The following is a 12,002-nucleotide window of genomic DNA, read 5'->3' as shown; positions in this document are numbered from 1 at the left end:
CAGAGGGCAAAAGGTCGAAGAGGCTCCTGCCAGGGTGGGATGGATCAGCCAGGATCTTCCTTGCCCTGTTTAACCCCACTGAGTCCGCAATGTCATCCAGGAATGGTCTGAAAATGGTGATAAAATCTTGGCCCAGGCAGAGACAAGCTAGCTAACGTAAAGGTTGGCCAACCTGTCCTTATGTCAACCTTTTCTGGAGAAGTCTGCTTTAAAAATAGGTAATTCAGCATGTCCAGAACAATTCTTTTCTTTTTTGTCCATAGTCATCATGTGTTAATGTGTTTACATCACTACAAAAGTGTGTTGTATGGTGTTTCCTGCAGGGGGCGTGGAGGAGCTGATCATTTCCCACAGCTAGCACTGCAGGCAGGCGCACCTGTCGGCAATCTACATCAGGCCACCTATTTAAGGACGGAGCGCCTGTCTGCCAGTGTTGGAGAGTTTTGGTGGTTTCCCATGGTAGAGCTGACTCCTGTTTCCTCTTCTTTGGTTGTTTGCAACTTGTTGATCTGTTTTTCCCTGCTCGTTTGAGGTCTCCACGCTGCCCTGCTGGACTGTAGAACGTGCAGGACCTGACTCCCGTGTTGGCTCCATGCTGGAGGTCTTTGTGTGCCCCGGAAGACCGGATGAGTGCCTCCCTGCGGTCCAGGAGCCAAATTGATCTTTGAATAAAAACTTAGACTTTTTACCACTGCATTCTGCCTGCTTTTGGGTCCTGGAAAAAACCCAAAACCTAACACTAACAATTTTGCTTGGACCAGCAAATCAGAGGATGGAAATGTGATTGGTTAAGGAATCAATGCCTGATAGAAACTGGACAGCAAGCAGAAAGTGTTTATTGTTGCTGACACACCCAGAACCCGTCACAGACATTAAATATTATTTACATTATTGAACATTTGTTAAAGAACACTCATAATACTAAGACAACTTCTCAAACTGGCTGCTATCCAACCAGGTTGCTCCTTCAGCAATCATGATGTGCGTGTCAGATGTTTGCAGCACCTGGTGTGGACCCACCCAGAGGCAATGTTTCCTTCGCCTGCTGCTGGGATTCTTTATCATGATCCAGTTGCCTGGCTTAAGACCATGTAGTGGTTTGGATGGATCGGATGGGAGGTGTTCCTCAACCTGCTAAGAGAGAAAACCACTTCTTAGTTTTGCAACCTTTTATCTTCACACAAACTCATGACCTCACTGAAGGTTCAATTCCTCCGTTTGCATCTAAGACAAAAAATATAAATGGATGCAGATGCACTAGTTCCAGAGGTCACATGATCTCCTGAAAAGGCAGAGCTTTGAATTCTAATTATAATAAGCAAGTTTACCAGGTGCAGGAAAAGAACAAGGAGAGTATAAATGAGACTTCAGTAAAACATGATCAGTCATCCTGATAGACAACTGAAAATGTAAATGAAATTCTCAGCTATCTTTCATGGCATTCTAAACAAAAATGAATGCTTTTAAAAAGGTTAATCGACAAATGGTGTTTGGAATACCCTTGCTGAAGGAAGGGGCAATTCTGCAACCTCTGTGGAATTTTGGCCTTGGTCCATCTCCATTGGAGGTCCCATCTAAAAAAGTAAAATATAAAGGTTGGACACAATTCTATTAATGTTTGTTAGGTTTGAGTAAGGATATCACTATAAACTGAAGTACTCCACTGGGTGGTCAGTTAATCTGGCACCAGTGCTCACAAGATGAAACTGTTACACTAAAATTCACCAACCTGGTTAGAATCATGGCAGGGGACAAAGCCAGTGATCAGAGAGCTGCCCTGGTGCTGCCCAAAGTCTGAAACAGTTCAGATAATCCTTTTAGATTATGTCTCACAATTTAGTAGCACATGAATTTACAAGTTCAAGACACTTCTTAGCCATTTTTGTGCTGTGTGTGACAGCCCCTACTACAGTGATGGGACAAGTTCAATTGTGCTTGCCTGGGACCATGTAGCCAGGAGCTAACACATCTGGATTTTCTAGAATCAAACGAGTGGGTGATTTGGATCGAGATTTGAGGCCACCCTTGCATGATCCTTTGTTGGAGTCAAAAGTATATCTCATATCATGACTGGAATAGTGATCTTCTGGAGGGACCTTGGTTTTACAGTGCGTCACAAGGGGGATGGGGGTGAGTAATTCTTCACCTAAGCTGTTTTCTGCCAAAACAGCAAAATACAAGATGCCAAATCTCTGTTCAACTTTCCTGTGGACTTCAACTTTAGCTGCAGAGTGATGAGGATTACTATATGGCGTCAATGTTGCAGTCATTGACCAGTCGCCACAGTTTCATCGGGAAGATGTTTTCCTTCAGTGACAACTGTAATTGTTGCATTTTCAGATCTGTGAAGAGAGAAAACACTCAGATTTAGACAACATTTTTAGTCCCAAATCTGTGTCAGGCAGTTCCTAAATGAACTTTAAAAAGACAACAACATCATATGGAAGATAACAACCAGGAAGTGGAAGACTTCTGTATATGGCTGTAGATGTCATCCTCTGTCTTTAACTGTACTTCAAATTATTAATGAACTTCAAAGAATCCAGACGGGACAATGTCAATTGTTTTCACCGCTGGGTCAATGTTGAGTCATGATGATAGCATCAGCAACAATTTAGTAGAAGGTTTACGGATAATCAGCTCACCAGATTGAGGGAGGGGTGACTGGGGCAAGTGGGGCGCAAGAGAAGATCCTGCACCATTGATGGAATCAGGGAATTCTGGAGGGTGGGTTTAGAGGGTTGTGTGACAAGGTGAGAGGGTTCCTTTTGATCTTCATCCAAGTCTTTTTCTGCAGAAAATTATGAAAGGTGGAAAAGTCAACAGAAGGTGCTGAGGATGACTAGTCACCACTGAAAACTCACCATTGTGTAGATCTGCATAACCGTCGTCGTCATGCAGATCACAATACTCCCTCCACCTCTCTGTCAGATCCGTCTGGATATATTCCTTCATCCTGTTACATTTTGGATTACATCTCCTCAGAAGGGGAAGAAGTTCAGGTTGGCTCCGTTGGAAGTAGGGGTGGAAATAATGGTGGGTGTTGGGCTCGTCTCTATTGAAAGGCCTGGATTTCTTGAAGCCATAAAAATTAAGCTGGCGTACAAAACTGGAGGAGCTGGAGGCTTTAAAGCCGTTCAAAGAGAAAAACTCCTTTTCCATTAGGCCCTTATTGACCATGATCCCGTCGCCCTGCTCGTTCCAGACGATGGCGTCAATGTTGCAGTCATTGACCAGTCGCCACAGTTTCACAGGGAAGATGTTTGCATTCAGTGACGACGCCATTTGTTGCATTTTCTGATCTGAAGAGAGGAAAACCGTCACAGTATAACTTCTGCTAGCTTAAGCTTAGTTTACAGGGTTTGCCTTTAAGGATTTAATAATTTTTTTAATTACAGTGCTTCTGATTTTTACTCGTTTATTTACCTTCTTGTTCATCAAATTAATATTTAGATTGACTAGAGGCCTTAATTTAAGATTAAGCTTTATTTACATCCTGCAAGAACATAAGACAATTTTACTTGGCAGCAGTTACAATATAATGGAAAAAATAATTTAATTCATAAAGTTTAGTTAAAAATGTTATTTATGAAATGGCCGTACCATCCGTGGGCACTGAATAAAAACACATCAATTACTAGTTTCCTCACATTTAGCTGAATGTGAGAAAGTCTAAAAGTAAATATAAATCTAAATTTTACATCTAAATATAATATATAAGTTAAACATAAATTTAAATATTTTATATGAATGTAAATGTGGGAAATTGAAATTCAAATGTAAATGTTAAATATTGAATGTCTCCCCAAGTGTAAAACTAAATCTCCACCTCAAACAGTGCATCAGTCATTCTGATTGCATAATTACATAATTGTGCACTGTGTTGCTGGGAGCTTTATTTCATAGGGTGCTGTTGGACTATGGTAAATGGTCACATTTACTTTCAGTCTGTTATATTTATCTAAGGTCAGGAAACTAGTCATCACATCTATTTAAACCAGAAAACTAGCGATAATGGAAATGGCTGTTGTAGATCTCTAGAGATTTTTATCATAAATGGCTTTGATCAAAAAGTAACAAGATGGTATGTAACATATTACAACTGCCAATATATTGCATATACTCTACTACTGGTACTGGTTATCTATATACTACTGGTACTGGTTATCTATATACTACTGGTACTGGTTATCTTGTACAGTTATTTTTAACTTGAACAACCTCCATTAAAGGAGAAGGGGCACACTCAGTCCTGCTCCCCCGACATGGTCGAGGAGGCACAAGGTTGCTTTGGGTTTAAGTTACAATAAGTTGGAAAAATCTGCTTGTTATTAATTTAAAAAAAACAACATTTTAGATAAACAATATTGCTCTTCCTCACATTGCTTCAAACGAATTCTCTCATTCTACAGAATACTTTATCTAAAACAACGACATCTTTGCTCGGGAATATGCAAAGGTCACGATGCCGTCATTTGTCAACGTTGGCTTCTAATGACGTCAACAATGTACGTGAAATGTGATTGATGAGCAGCTCACCTGATTGAGGGAGGGCTGACTGGGGCATTTGGGGGTCTAAATCATTAATTATATCCAACACCCTCAGTCCACCTACATCTTTGATTTGATTACTTTTGATCAAAGCTCAAAGGATATACACAGTTCAAAGAATCAAAGTGTCACGATGTCATAATTTTTCAACTTTATGTCATAATGATAACATCGCCAACACTTTACTGGAAATGTGATTGATGAGCAGCTCACCTGATTGAGGGAGGGGTGACTTGTGTATGGGGCTCAGAAGGAGATTCCCCACCAATAATGGAATCAGGGACTTCTGATGGGACCGTGGGTTCAGAGGATTGTTTTCTGAAGAAAACAGCAAAAATATAAGATGTGAAATCTGTCCAAATATCCTTATGATGCTGCTTTATTGCCAATATGCTATCTTAATGTGAGTTCTCTTCAGGATGATTTAGAATCCGCTCAGCTTCGGCTCATTATGGTTACAGAAGAAGCACCGTGGGGGGGCACAATTAGATTTAATGCAAATTATGTAAACACGGTTGAGAGGAACTAACAGTGTTGGTTCGCTGCCCAAAGAATGACGTGGTTGACAGAGACAGCAGGTCTTCTAGAGGCTGTTGAAGACATAACTGATGGAGCTGCATCCTCAGCTTTTCATGTCATCCACAGGCAGATTCTCCTGATTCCCGTTAATTAGACACATCTATTATTTTATTTTTTGATCTTGAGTCCTTAGATACCCTGATACCCTGCTCACCACATTCGTCTAACATTGAGCTGGTCTGGCACTAGTCAGCTGTTCCAGGGCGTTTGTGGCCACCATTCTCACCCGGAGAGTCAGCCTGTATCTAGGCCAGCCCTGATGGAGAGGCTTTAAAACTATTTTTTCATGTTTTCAGAATGTCACCACTTCCCCCTGATTTAAGTCACACGTGTGGTTTGATTTCACTGATATGATTTGATAAGGTGCTACAGAGGAAAAGGCTTGTTTGGGAATCACCCACACACGAGATGAGACAGGTCGTCAGACGCTGATAGAACTGGGACTGATGCATAGGTGCTGCATCCAGGAGCGTTGTCATCTCGCATCTTCTGGCAACAAAAGGTGGGGAAAGATTCCACTGTTCTTTGTTGGAGTATAACAAGATCAATTGGGAATCTCCCAGTAGAAAAGACCAGAAAACAAAGACTTGTGTATCTGGGACAGATAATGTGGCAGCTACAGAGAGGAAGAAAAGGCAACAGATGCAAGTGACACACTAAAGAATTAAATTCATAAAGAGTTGTTCGAGATGACAGAAACTGAAAAACACAAATACACAAACTCTGCAACAGTATGCAAATAGATCCGGAGCTTGTTCGAGGTTAAATGTGCAGCTCTCTCTTTGTAATTATGGCTCAGAGGCTCCAAAGAGGTATCTGAAGATGCTATTGTGCAGTCTGGGTTAGAACATTTAGGGTTATTTTAATGATGACTTATGTTTGCGTTCTATACAAATTTTGGGGAGAAGAATGATGCAGAGGTAATTAAAAGAAGATGAAAGGAGGAGGCAGCTGGCAAGTTCACCACCTTTTCTTTATAGGTTTTAATATTCAAATGCTTTGGTTTTACGTGGTTTGTAGAATTAAAGCGACAAAAACAACAGAAAAGTTCACCAGTGGAAGCCGAGACGAGTTTTGTAAAACTTAAATTGAGTTTGTTTGTTTTTCGTCTGCAGGTTGGATGAGACAGCAGACATCATGGAATAGTAGAGAAGAGGGAGCGATAGAGCAAGTAAAGGATTACTTGGTACAAAAGTCAATAAACAAGGCTGAGGGGGGAAAATTCCAAATATTGTGTTTGTTCAGTAGTAAATGGAAAAGCAGATCCCTCAGAGTCCTTTAGACCACCAGAGCTTCTGCTGAGAGGAGACAGGAGAGGTGGGAACAAGCGCAGGAACGTGACCATTACCGGCAAAATACAAAATACAGGTGACTGATGGAGTTTAATACACAAAGATGGAACAGCACCATTTCAGCGCACTGCTACAGTGCTGCTGGTTTCTCTCACTCTCGTTTCCCTTTTGTCTTGTTATATGACGTGTTTTGTTCTCTATTTTTACACGTTCCTGCATTTGCATTTGGGCTGTTGCTAATCATCTTTCTTTTAGGGGCAAAACTTCCAAAGAAAGGATCTTTAAGTCTTGAAGTTTTTATCCTGTGAACCAGTTGAGGGCTCTTAGCAGGGAAGAAACGAGAACCTGGCCTCCCCCAGGCCTAATTGATCATCAGTCAATGCAGTGGGTCCGTCCCCTGTAGCCTCTGTTCAGCACTTGACTGCAGTTCTCAGTATCTCTCCCTGCCAGCGGGCCCAGATAGAGTCATTACAGCTGGAGACGCTCGGAAATGACTGGGCTAAATCACCGACTCACCTGCAGCACTCACTGATAAGCTAGTAAAGGGATGGAAGGGTGTGTGTGTGTGTGTGTGTGTGTGTGTGTGTGGGCACTGACACGTTTTATCACATGACAGCTGATCCATTATTTAAAACTTTTCCAACATTTTCTCTCTTTAAGGTTCCCTCTCATCTTAATCCCCCAGCTCATGATGAATGATCTGTGGTTCTGCTGCTGCGGCTCGGAGAACTCCTGGAACTGCTGTCCCAATTAAAACGGAGGGGGGACGGCAGCACCGAAGAGGGTTCCTCTACTTCCAGTAGATGGATGATGGATGGATGGATGGATGGATGATGGATGGATGGATGGATGGATGGATGGATGGATGGATGGATGGATGATGGATGGATGGATGGTTGGATGGTGGATGGATGGATGGATGGATGGATGGATGGATGGATGGATGATGGATGGATGGATGATGGATGGATGGGTGGATGGATGATGGATGGATGGATGGATGGATGGATGATGGATGATGGATGGATGGATGATGGATGGATGATGGATGGATGGGTGGATGATGGATGGATGGATGATGGATGGATGGGGTGGATGGATGATGGATGGATGGGTGGATGATGGATGGATGGATGGATGGATGGATGGATGGTGGATGATGGATGATGGATGGATGGATGGATGATGGATGGATGGATGGATGATGGATGGATGGATGATGGATGGATGGGTGGATGGATGATGGATGGATGGGTGGATGGATGATGGATGGATGGGTGGATGGATGATGGATGGATGGATGGATGATGGATGGATGATGGATGGATGGGTGGATGATGGATGGATGGATGATGGATGGATGGGTGGATGGATGATGGATGGATGGGTGGATGATGGATGGATGGATGGATGGATGATGGATGGATGGATGATGGATGGATGGTAAACCATAAACAAACAGAATGACATTGGAATTCAGTGGTGGGAAGTACAGAACCACTAATTCCCGACCCTCTGATTTCTGTCATATCATATAAAATGATATAATATAATATAAAATGATATAATATAATATAATATAATATAATTATAAAGCCGACTGAAGCACTCGCTACACTCTGAAGCTGACAGGAGCAGCCATGTGAGAAATTGGAGCTCCTGAACTGAAAGAAAAAAAGAATCCGGTCTGTTCTGGATCACTCTGCAGCTGGTTCTGGTGTGATGGTTCCAGGGACATTTCCTGGCACATTATGGACCCCTGAATATCAACTGAAAGCTCGACTCACGGTGCATCACTTTCTTCTATTCATTGTAGTCATGTGACCACACTCACGACACCTCGGACCCATGAGGTTCCTGACATCCAGATGATTAGAAACCTAAAGGATCCCCTACAGACGGAGAGCTTTAAGACGCAGCTGCTGGATCAAACACCTCTGTGTCCAAAAAGAGCTTTCTGAGACGTTTGGAATGCTTAAACTTTCATTTCAGCTTTAAACAAGCAGAAGTCCACCCACCTCGGACCAGGGTCTGCTCCAGGTTTCTGGCCTACTAATATTCCGAGCTATAACACGTGGCCCTAACGGTGGGTTTTCCTCTGACACTGGAATCCTGTGGGCTGTGTTCAGTTCCTTTAAATCTGCCACCTGAGTTCCATGCCAATAGAGGACAGCAGGTTGGCTGGTTCAAACCCGTCCCCGGCTGGGCTGCAGGGCGCCGGGGTCAGGACCCACCACCCACCTACTGGAGCGGCAGCTTCAGCTGGTTGCTCATTATTGCACCTTTTCCTAACATTGGCTCCCTGAGTCCTCTTTCTTTCTTTCTTCTCCCTCTGTCCTCCTCACACATCTTTGACTGGTTGTCCGTCTGTCCCGTGGGCCTCACATCTGTCTGCTGATAATAAATGAAGGAGCCCTAATGACTGCAGCGTAAGGCCAAGTCGGGGAACGCCTCCAGGATATCAACATGTCCAGTTTGGCAGTAAGATTTAGTTTCACCTGCTGTTGTGGGACGATAGCAGTTGGGTTGAGGGGCCCCCACTGAGCCGGCTCCCACTGATGTGGACCAAAGTGATGAGGAGATGGTCCTCCTGCAGCTGTCACAGCTGCTGTGGAGGCTTCTCACAGGAGTTTGGGGCAGTTTGTTCCTGTTCCTGGATTTCTGAGGTCAGGCACCGGTGTTGGATGAGCTTGTCTATTTCAGGCCATCCCAACGGTGCTTGTTGGGTTCTGTGCTTGAGAATGAGGTTCTTCCAGACGGAGCTCAGCAAAGAATGTTTGTGGGACCCCTGTTGCTCAATTGGGTGCAGTCATGGTGGAACAGGAAAGGCCCTTTTCCAAACTGTTGGAAGTTTAACATTGTTGAAACATGACTTGGTATGTGGAAGCACTAACCTAACCCTTCAGTTGAGAGAGGGGGCTCCAACTAAACCCTGGAAGGCACCCCCACGCCATCATCTCTCCTCCACCACAGTGGCACCAAGCAGCCAGGCCAGTGATCTGACGACCAAAGCAAGAAGCTTGATTCATCACAGGAATGTTGAGCCCCTCCTGGAGTCCAGTGGTGATTCGCTCCGCTCCATCAACACTTGGCATTGGACCTGGAGATGGAAACACATTCCATGAAACTCCTGAGGGTCACACTGATGAGACTCACCCTAACCCACGTTCCTCAGGACATATGCTGGTGCAGTGAACCAGGGCATTGATTTAGAGTGTAATTGATGGATATGATGCTAAATCCAGTCATCAATGGATGACTGGATGATGGTTAGGGGTTAAGGTTAGGGTTAATGTTAGGGTTAGGGTTAGGGTTAGAGGGTTAGGGGTTAGGGTTAGAGGGTTAGGGTTAGTCACCAGAGGTGACTCACAGTGCCAGAGTGTCCACTCATGTCAATGACAGTCAGCATCTCTGGGACTGGAACTGTGGAACAGCTGAAGATTACCAACACCTCTACTGGATGTTGTGTTTGCCGTGTCTCTATAAATATGAATGGAATAGAGCCAATTTGTTGAGAACATAATGAAAAATATTGATTATTTCCTCCATCACCACTGAGCGAGTTTATTTAATGCTGTAATGTCTGTGGTGCTTTATTGGAATCATCATTTATTGAGTCTTGTTCCCTGCAGCAGAACAGTTGATGAGTGTTGAGGTTTCTTTTGCAGTGTACTGTAATTTGTTGTTACGACCATGATAACTTTATCTGTCCAATTATCAAAATGTAATTGTTGGGCTGCTCCCCATTATGATAAATGGTTTCTGTGCAATGCTTCCAGCAGACAGATGCTCACGCAAATGTTCAGCCTCCGGTTTGTTTGTAAAAGTTGGAACAAAAATGAACAGAAGTTTGAAACGTGTCAAAGGAGGCAAAAAAGCTGCTCCTTGATTAAAGATGAGGAGCAGATGAGATTTCTGTGCACGGCCCATTTTCTTAGGATTCATTTTTTCTGTCACTTCTGTGATTTAAACTTTGTAACATGCAGAAGGAAGCTGATGCTTGACTGGAAATGAAAAAGTACAAACAAATTTATGCTGTCTTACCTTCCAACTCTTACATATTTATATAAAGAACTGGATATTCATCATTAAATCCTCCCAGACATGTCAGACAAAGTCTGCTGTTGCTTTTACCGAACACAGAACCTTCGGTGTTACATTGTTAACCCTAAAATTCAAAGCAAAAGCTTTCATTTTTTTGTCAAAGTAATCAGATCTAATATGTTCATGGCAGGTGTTTAATCTTGGAAGAACAGAGTTCAGGTCTTTTTAAGCTTCTCAGTTGTAAGACTAAGTGTACAAAATAAAGACAAAGTCACCTAAATACTAGTCTGAAACAGAAAGGTGAATTACACAATCTGATTGGCTCTCAGCCCTGGTATAATGATCATATATCACAGTTGTGCCTGTATTATTATATATTACTCTGCACCCAAGCAATGGCAACAAACTCCCATCTTACATATCGCTATCCTAACTGATGGTCTGTACAAAAAGAGATAAAATGGAAATGAAATGCTTTGTAGATTGGTTGGAGGGTCGCCGTGTGACATTAAGATGATGTCTAGTCATCACTTCAACAACGTTTCTAAATATAGTCCTGTCAGGAACGCTAGGATGAACACGGCTCTATGAACCTAGCATCTCCCTCGGTCTGCATCCCGGCTACTCCCGGTGCCTCTCAGAAATTTAGCGGATTCACAATCCAGGGAAGCCAACATTGATGAAGCGTCCACCACGTCCGTATGTTTCAGGTCGGCCGACGAACGCCCTAATGTGGTTAGCCTGCTGTCATGTGTTGCTCAAAAACAACAAAGCTCATTAGCAGGTGAGTGTTGAGCCATTAATATGTTAAAAACCTGTCTCATCATTCACAGTTGTTGACAAACGCTGATGCTTTCGGCCACCGCCGAAATGTTTCCTGGTTTATGCAAAGCGACGAGTCAAACGTGATTTTTCAAGCGTTGCAAGTGTGCAAATTAAGGGCGGACGACTGATTCAAAAAGCAGAAGAAATAAATGTTCTGCAGGCGGGAAGCGTGAGGAGAGAGTTGGTGTCACATGGTGACTGATCTTAGCTTAACGGTCGTTATTACTACAGATGGCTGAGAAAGGCGCTGCCTTCTGGGACAACTGGGTTGCTACTGAGCTTCTCACTCTTAAAGATTGTTGAACTGCAATAATTACATCTTGACTATATAATAGTGGAGACACATGTAGGGCTATTTGAATTTGATTTTACGTACTATATGTCCAAGAGTCTGTCAGGTTTCTGGTTAATCATAACCCTGCACCTCTTAACCACCTTCTGTCTCCATGGAGATCTGTTTGAGAACGAATTAGAACAGCAGAAATGGAGCAGGTGCCGTGCAGTGGAAAAGAGGCGTTGGACATGTCCCAGCATCCGACTGCTGCGTGACGCTCCAACTGAGAAGATAAAAACAGCGAACGCGAGCGAGCGGGTGTGAGGGCACAAATGTCCGGCAGCTATAAGAAGGGCAGCGTGTGGAAAAGCGAGGGTGTCGGCTGATGAAGATTCTGCCGTCTTATCATCAGAAACACTCTCCCACTCTCGGGTGCC

At 43.3% G+C, this 12,002-nt stretch overlaps 2 long non-coding RNA genes across 2 annotated transcripts; one reads left to right on the top strand and one right to left on the bottom strand.

Moving 5' to 3' along the window:
* The first annotated feature begins 383 nt into the window (after positions 1–383).
* On the top strand, positions 384–686 carry LOC115253039 (uncharacterized). The gene is made up of 2 exons (XR_003891357.1): positions 384–459; positions 533–686. It is a non-coding gene; the product is annotated as an uncharacterized lncRNA (long non-coding RNA).
* A 376-nt stretch (positions 687–1,062) lies between these two features.
* Positions 1,063–1,796, bottom strand: LOC115253038 (uncharacterized). Its single transcript, XR_003891356.1, has 3 exons — positions 1,730–1,796; positions 1,500–1,574; positions 1,063–1,134 (listed from the first exon to the last, which is right to left on the bottom strand). It is a non-coding gene; the product is annotated as an uncharacterized lncRNA (long non-coding RNA).
* Positions 1,797–12,002: the final 10,206 nt, after the last annotated feature.

The sequence above is a fragment of the Takifugu rubripes genome, chromosome 16 (assembly GCF_901000725.2).
Source record: "Takifugu rubripes chromosome 16, fTakRub1.2, whole genome shotgun sequence".
NCBI classification, from domain to species: domain Eukaryota; kingdom Metazoa; phylum Chordata; class Actinopteri; order Tetraodontiformes; family Tetraodontidae; genus Takifugu; species Takifugu rubripes.
The sequence above is the reverse complement of the archived record's forward strand: the minus strand, read 5'-3'. Positions and strand labels throughout refer to the sequence as shown.